Source organism: Pleurodeles waltl, chromosome 10, assembly GCF_031143425.1.
Source record: "Pleurodeles waltl isolate 20211129_DDA chromosome 10, aPleWal1.hap1.20221129, whole genome shotgun sequence".
Classification (NCBI taxonomy): Eukaryota; Metazoa; Chordata; class Amphibia; order Caudata; family Salamandridae; genus Pleurodeles; species Pleurodeles waltl.
Genome location: NC_090449.1, coordinates 892,078,105 through 892,086,792, shown reverse-complemented (window position 1 = coordinate 892,086,792; position 8,688 = coordinate 892,078,105).

Sequence of the window (8,688 nt, the reverse complement as noted above, 5' to 3'; positions counted from 1 at the left end):
AATGGTAACTCCGAATATGGCCATGTGAGGTGTCTAAGATCATGGAATTGACCCCCCAATCCAAATTTGGTATTGGGGGCCAATTCCATGCACCCTGGGGGCTCCACCATGGACCCCCAGTACTGCCAAACCAGCTCTCTGAGGTTTCCACTGCAGCCCCAGCTGCTACCACCTCAAAGACAGGTTTCTGCCCTCCTGAGGACTGAGCAGCTCAATCCCAGGAAGGCAGAACAATACATTTCATTTGGGAGGAGGGTGTTACACCCTTACTCTTTGGGAATAGGTGTTACAGGCTTGGGAGGAGTAGCCTCCTAGAGACTCTGGAAATGCTTTGAAGGACGGAAACTGTGCCCTCCTTGCATAATCCAGACTACACCGGTTCAGGGACCCCCAGTCCCTGCTCTGGGGCGATACTGGACAAAGGAAAGGGGGGGGTGACCACTCCCCTGTCCATCACCACCCCAGAAGTGGTGCCCAGAGCTCCTCCAGAGTGTCCATGGCATTAGCCATCTTGGATTCCAAGGTGTGGGGACCCTCTAGAGACCTCTGAGTGGCCAATGGCAGCAGGTGATGTCAGAGACCCCTCCTGATAGGTGCATAACTCAGTAGGTAGCCAATCCCCCTCTCAGGGCTATTTAGGGTCTCTCCTCTAGGTGTTTCCTCAGATTTGGTTTGCAAGACTCCTCCAGGACTCCTCTGCAACCTTTGCTTCAGCTTCTGACTGTCTGATCAACCACAGACTGCTCCAGGAACTGCTGTAACTGCAACAAAGTATCCAGGAAGGCTACTGTGACCTGCAACCTCAGCTCCAGCCAGAAATTGCAACAGTTTCCAAGGTGTGCACGCTCTGAGGACTACCTGTCTTCTTTCGGCACCAGAAGAACTGAAGGAATCTCCCGTGGAGTGACGGATTCACTTCCCTGCTTCAGCAGGCACCCTTCTGCGACAACAAACGGTACTGTGGGACTCCTCTCCTGGCGATGAGCATGATCCCTGGAACACAGGTGGTGGACTGAAATTACCCAGAGTGTCCAAAGGTCCAGCTGTCCAAATTTGGTGGAGGTAAGAGCATGCCTCCCTGTGCTGCGAGCGTACCCCTGTGTACTGCGTCTTCTGCAGCTCCTTGGACTTCTGTCCACTTCTTCCAAGATTCCTTTGTGCACAGTATAGCCCAGGTCCCCAGCACTCTATCTTGCGATGTTCTCCCTGACTTGTTTTCCGGCAGCGTGGGACCTTCCAGTGTAGTGCTGCAACAACTGCATTTTACATTGTCTTTGTCCCCATGTCCTGGGACTCCCATGGGTGCTGCCTGGTCTTCTGAGGGCTCTCTGAAGTGCTGACAGCCCACTCTGTCTCCTCAGTCTGAGTTGAGACCCCCAGGTCCCTCCTTGGCCCGGGCAGTGCCATTTTGACACAAACCTCAAACTTGCTTGAACCAAGGCTTGTTGGGAGGAAACCAGCGCCGAAAACTGCCTGCATCCAAGGACTCGATGTGGGGCATCTCTTGCATCAAACAGGATCCCACAGCTATCTTCTTTGGTGCAATTCTGTACTTTTCTTCCAACCAGAGAATCCACTTTTGCACCATCTTCCAGGTTGGCAGGGGCTCCTGTTCTTCCTGGATGCTTCTTCGACTACTGGACTTGGTCTCCTCTCTTTACGGGTCTTCATGTCCAGGAATCCATTGTTGGTTTCTTGCAGTCTTGCTTGATCCTTGCTTGATCCTTTATCATGACTTGTAGTGTGTTCTGAGGAAACTTGCTGTACTTTACTCCTGTTTTCCTGGGCTCTAGGGTGGAGTATTTTACTCGCCTTTGTTGTTTCCTTACACTCCCAGTGCCCCTGTACACACTACACCTGCCTAAGGGGGAATTCGTTATTCGCATTCCACTATTTTAGTATATGGTTTGTGTTGCCCCTGGGCCTATTGCAATCTATTGTGTTTTTCACTGTTTGCACTATTTTCTGACTGTGTACTTACCTGATTTTGGTTACTCGTGTATATATTGTGTATAATACTTACCTCCAGAAGGAGTATTGCCTCTAATATATTTTTTGCCTTGTGCCCCTAAAATAAAGTACCTTTATTTTTGGTAACAGTGAGTATTGTCTTTTATTGTGTACAATTACTGTGTAACTATAGTGGTATTGCAAGAGCTTTGCATGTCTCCTAGTTCAGCCTAAGCTGCTCTGCTACAGCTATATCTAGACAGCCTAAGCTGCTAAAACACTGCCCACATTTCACTAATAAGGGATAACAGGACCTGGTATAAGGTGTAAGTACCTCAGGTACCCACTACAAACCGGACCAGCTTCCTACACCGCCCTCAGGGACAGTAGCCATTGACTACTGCCCTCTGACCCCTAACACGCCCCTAAATCTAGGATTTAAGGGCTTCCCTGAACCCAGCTCACTAGATTCCTGGTGACCTACAAGAAGAAGAAGGACTGCTAAGCTGAAAACCCCAGCAGAGAAGAAGGAAGACAACAACAACTGCTTTGGCCCCAGCCCTCCTGGACCTCGTCTGCAGCCTCAGAGTGACCCATGGGGTCCCTCATAGAGTTGCATTGAAAACCCAACACCCTGTTTGCACCCTGCAGCCGGCCACCCTAGTGCCACTGAGGGGGCCTCTCCAGTGCTCTCTTGAATTCCCTTGGTCTGCCCTGCGAGTCGCGGGTACTTACTTTCTGGCTGACCGGATTCCGAGTACCCCCTGTCTCCATAGGAGCCCATGTTAATTTGGTTCCTCTTTGACCTCTGCACCCGACCCGCCTCATGTTTCTGGTGGTGGGTGTTTGGGGTTAAGTAGAACCCCCCAACGACGGACTACCTAAACCCTGGAGATAGGAACTGTAAGTTGAATACTTACCTGTAAATCTGTACTATCTTTTCCTTCCCCAGGAACTGTTGAAAATTGCAGTGTGTCCACTTTTAAAATATCTTTTTGCCATTTTAAAGAAAACTGTATACATTGTCGACTCTATTCAAAGTCCTGATTATATATATATATATGCAAAGTGCCTTTCATTTGATGTACTTACCTGCAAACTGAATCTTGTGGTTCTAGAAATAAATTAACAGAACATATTTTTCTATATAAAATTCTATTGGTCTGGAGTTGTCATTGAGTGTGTGTTTCTTCTATTGCTTGTGTGTGTACAACCAATGTTTAACACTACCCTCTGATAAGCCTAACTGCTCGACCACACTACCACAAATAGAGCATTAGTATTATCTATTTCAGCCTCTGTCAAGCCTCTGGGGAACCCCTGGACTATGTGCACACAATGGGGGTCATTACAACCCTGGCGGACGGTGTTAAAGCGGCAGTAGGACCGCCAACAGGCCGGTGGTAAACATTTTGGAATTACGACCGTGGCGGAAACCGCCAACAAAGACAGCCACTTTAACACTCCGACCGCCACGGCGGTACAGACAAACAGCACGGCGGTCACCGCCAACAGACAGGCGGGAGACAATGTACCGCCCACACTATTATGACAGGCCAATCCGCCACCTTTTCCGGGGCGGATTCACCGCGGATAAAAACACGGCGGAAACAGGCATTTCGAATTTAAAACGCTCACCTCTACACACTCCACGAGGAAGGAGAACAGCATGGAGCCGGAACTTCATATTCTCCCAGCTCTAGTCTTCCTGCTCTTCTACGAGGAGCACCAACGCTGGCGGCGAAGACCACGGTGAGTACTGCACCTACGACATAGGGGAGGGGGGGAGGCAAAAAACAGGGACACACACACTCATCACCCCAACCCCCACCCTCACCCACTACAACACACACACCAATGCTTATCTATACATTACAGTAACACCCCCCAACCCCACCGGAAGAATGCAAAGACAAAAGGAAATGAGTGTAACTGTTGTAATATATCAAAATTCAGTAAACAAAAATATACATATATATATATATATATATATACACATACACTATAAACAAAATATACACCACGATTAGTAGTCCAGGTTTTGCACCATTCATAGTCCGTGGACCACTGGGCCCAAAATGCATGGGCGAGGCCCACATAAGATACCCGAACACGATGGAGAGAACACTGTTGGGGCATCAGATAGAAATACAACAGACACCTCAGGGGGAAGGGAAGGGGGGGCACCTCAGCCGGATGAGTGCACAACGCCAGATCCACGAGGGGGCACCATGCCCATTGATGTATCCTGGGGAGTGCAAAGCCACAGTCTCTCAAGTCTATACAGTGGGTGGCTTGCCCACTGTACCATCCTGGGGAGTGCAAAGCCACAGTCTCTCAAGTCTCTACAGTGGGTGGATTGCCCACTGTACCATCCTGGGGAGTGCAAAGCCACAGTCTCTCAAGTCTATACAGTGGGTGGCTTGCCCACTGTACCATTCTGGGGAGTGCAAAGCCACAGTCTCTCAAGTCTCTACAGTGGGTGGCTTGCCCACTGTACCATCCTGGGGAGTGAAAAGCCACAGTCTCTCAAGTCTCTACAGTGGGTGGATTGCCCACTGTACCATCCTGGGGAGTGCAAAGCCACAGTCTCTCAAGTCTATACAGTGGGTGGCTTGCCCACTGTACCATCCTGGGGAGTGCAAAGCCACAGTCTCTCAAATGGATGCATGTCTCCACTGGTTCTGGAGGGGGACTGGTGCCCAGAGTGCTTCATCCTTTGCAGGACAGACGGAGTGGATGCTGTTCTCCACTGGTTCTGGAGGCGGACTGGTGCCCAGAGTGCTTCATCCTGTGCAGGACAGACGAAGTGGATGCTGTTCTCCACTGGTTCTGGAGGGGGACTGGTGCCCAGAGTGCTTCATCCTGTGCAGGACAGACGGAGTGGATGCTGTTCTCCACTGGTTCTGGAGGGGGACTGGTGCCCAGAGTGCAGCACTCATTCCGTGACAGTCCCAGTTGCGTCACTACTCCTGCCGCTAATGGGCTAGCGGTGCTCACCTTGGCCCTGTTCGGCGGTCCTTGCCCTGTACAGCGGTGCTTGCCATGGCGGTCTTTGCCCTGTTCAGCGGTGCTTGAGTTGGCAGTTTCTGACCTGTTCAGCGGTGCTTGCCCTGTTCAGCTGTGCTTGAGTTGGCAGTCTCTGACCTGTTCAGTGGTGCTTGCCCTGTTCAGCGGTCCTTGCCATGGTGGTCTTTGCCCTGTTCAGCGGTGCTTGCTCTGTTCAGCAGTCCTTGCCATGGCGGTCTTTGCCCTGTTCAACGGTGCTTGTCCTGTTCAGCGGTGCTTGAGTTGGCGGTCTTCTGACCTGTTCAGCAGTGCTTGCCCTGTTCAGCGGTCCTTGCCATGGCGGTCTTTGCCCTGTTCAGCGGTGCTTGCCCTGTTCAGCAGTGCTTGAGTTTGCGGTCTCTGACCTGTTCAGCGGTGCTTGGCCTGTTCAGCGGTCCTTGCCATGGCGGTGCTTGCCCTGTTCAGCGGTGCTTGCCCTGTTCAGCGGTGCTTGAGTTGGCGGTCTCTGACCTGTTCAGCGGTGCTTGCCCTGTTCAGCGGTCCTTGCCCTGGCGGTCCGTCATTGCCCAGCTAGGCTGTGACTGGCGGTCCTTCATGGGTCAGCTGCGCTGTGGCTTGCGGGGCCCTCCTGGGCAGCTGGGCTGTGGCTTGCGGGGCCCTCCTGGGCAGCTGGGCTGTGGCTTGCGGGGCCCTCCTTGGCAGCTGGGCTGTGGCTTATGTGGCCCTCCTGGGCAGCTGGGCTGTGGCTTGCGGGCCCTCCTTGGCAGCTGGGCTGTGGCTTGCGGGGCCCTCCTGGGCAGCTGGGCTGTGGCTTGTGGGGCCCTCCTGGGCAGCTGGGCTGTGGCTTGCGGGGCCCTCCTGGACAGCAACGATGGGGCTGGCGGTGGCCTCCTGGACAGCAACGATGGGGCTGGCGGTGGCCTCCTGGACAGCGAAGATGGGGCTGGCGGTGGCCTCCTGGACAGCGACGATGGGGCTGGCGGGGCCCTCCTGGCCAGTGGGGATGATGGCGGTCTTCTCCGCCGTGCTGCTCCTGCCAGACTTTGCAGGTTTCTTCTGCCCCTTCCCCACCTTGGACTCACAGCTGAGTCCACACTCCCCCCGGGACCCCTGTGAGCGGCTTGGCTGGCTGGAGTCTTCCCCCTCTCCCGTCGGGCACTGTCCAACTTCTGGTGCTTCACAGGGGGGGGGACTGGCTGTGCTGTGGCTCCGTGCCACACTGGCTGGCCTGGTGGCCGGTGCACTCCACATACCTGTAACAACAGGCACCACTGGTCCCGGAGATTTTTTGGCGGAGGTGCTAGTACAGGACCTATGAGTTGGATGGGGGGGGGAAATAGGTTAAGGGGGGGGACAGGAAAAGTTGTTTGGACACACTGGGACAGGTAGCTGGAGGGGGTTTGGGAGTGGAGGAAGAGGTGGTGGTTGTAGGAGGTGTAACTTTTGTGGATTTGGGTGCAGGTGCATGCGCTGGAGGCTGTCGTGAGGTGAATGTCTGTTGAGTGGGTGTGTGCCTGCGTTTGTGTATCTTGGGAGGGGGCGTCACAGATGCACTGGGAGAGGACACAGGGGACGTGTAAATGGTAGTGGGGTGGTGAGTGCACGTGAGCGGGGTGTAGTGGTGGGTGTGCTGGTGCGGGACATAGTGGCTGTAGTGGTAGTGCATGCAGGTGTGATTGTAGGCAAGACTGGGAGGGAGGAGGGAGACGGGGAGGAGGGGGACACAGTGGAGGCAGTGGATGTTGGTGTGTCTGTATGTGTGTGATGCTTGTGTGAGTGCCTGTGGGATGTGTGGTGCTTATGTTTGCCTGAGCTTCCCTTGTGTGGTGAGGTGTGTGCAGGCTGGTCTGATGGTGTGCTTGGGATAGGCAGAGGTACAGGGGATTGGGTCTTGGTAGAGGAAGTTGGAGGGGGAGGCTAGACACAGGGACAATGGCTGCCATCAGAGCTGAGGCCAGAGTTTGAAGGGTTCGATGAAGGGCAGCCTGACCAGAATGAATGCCCTCCAGGAATGCACTTGTGTGTTGCAACTCCCTTTCTACACCCTGGATGGCATTCAAAATGGTAGACTGCCCAACAGTGAGTGACCTGAGGAGGTCAATAGCCTCCTCACTGAGGGCAGCAGAGGTGACAGGGGCTGAGGTGCCTGGGGCAAAGGTGATGCCCAACCTCCTGGGTGAGTGGGCACGGGGCGAATGCTGAGGGGCTGCTGGGAGGGCGGTGCTGGTAGGGGGGGGTGGCAGCTGTACCTGTTGAAGTGGGGGGCACAGATGTTGCCGCCACCACAAGGGAGCTCCCATCGGAGGACGAGTCCATGTCGCTGGTTGCAGATCCTGTGACCGCCGTGGTGCTCCCCTCGCCCTTGGTCCCACTGGTGTATTCAGAGTCCGTAGTGTGGGCCTCCATGCCCATGTGGGATGCAGCTCCCTCGTGCTCCGGTGCCACTGTACCTCCGCCTGATGATGCTAATGCACACAAGAACAGGGAGACCGCAAAAAAAGGGGGGGGGGGACAGAAGAAAGACAGGTTGAGTGCATGGCTTACCGCTACCGTTGGCGGACAATACAGACACAGCAGCCCCCTGCACTACGTCGCGCTGTTGGGCTCTACAGTGCAATTCCTGGGAAATGGCCTACAAAGCTATGGACGACATCTGCACACATAGATTACACAGGGGTATGAATAGCTGTACTTGGCACTCTACAGAGGTGGGGTGGGGGGCCACAGGGCCATGCCTTACGAATGGGCCTAGCCTACTGAACTCGCCCTGGCCTAGGGGAACCCACAGCCCTCCTCCCCCACCCAGACACCTTCACTGCGCGCTAAGTCAGCTGAATGATAGTGTACTCACCCCCTTGTGTCTGCTGTGATGACCTCAAGCGCCCATCCAACTCAGGGTAGGCCACCGCCAGGATCCGGAACATCAGGGGGTCATGGTTCGACAGGCACCCCTCCCACGTTGGGAGGCCATCCCCAGCTGATCCTCCACCGTCTTCTTGCTCCAGCGGCGAATGTCCTCCCATCTCTTCCGGCAGTGGGTGCTCCGTCTGTGGTGGACCCCCAGGGTCCAGATGTCCTTGGCGATGGCACGCCAAATATCCTTCTTCTGGTGGGCGCTGACCTACATGAAATGTACAGGGGAAGAAAAGAAGTCATTACCAACTGCACCGTCAAAGTGAGTGGCCCACATCCCTACCCTTGCCATGTGGCACATGCATCCACCGTCTTTCATGCACGCAGAACTCTGCCCCCTTCCGTCTTACAACCAGCCCTCTCCACACAGGCATAGCCCATACAACATGCTCCCTGTGTACTTACCTGTTGGTCTGGAGGACCGTAGAGTAGCGTGTACTGGGGGAGGACCCCGTCGACGAGCTTCTCCAACTCCTCTGCAGTGAAGGCAGGGACCCTTTCCCCAGACGTACGAGCCATTGTCTCTTCCAGACCGAGGTCACAGCAGCACTTGCAGAGTAGGTCCTCTCCTGTCGAAGATCAGGTATCGAGTGATTAAACAGTTAGAAAATGGCGGTCACGTCCGCGGTGGTAACGTCTGCGGCGGTGCGTACTATCACCGCCGGCGTACATCGTCATTGGCTCCTGGGACCCATAGGGTCCAATGTTAACCAATGCAGCATTGTACCGTGGTCTTCGACTGCCTACCGCGACGGTGTACAATACCAGCGCAGTTACCTCACATCCCATTGTCCCGCTTTAGAGGTCAGGCAGCCG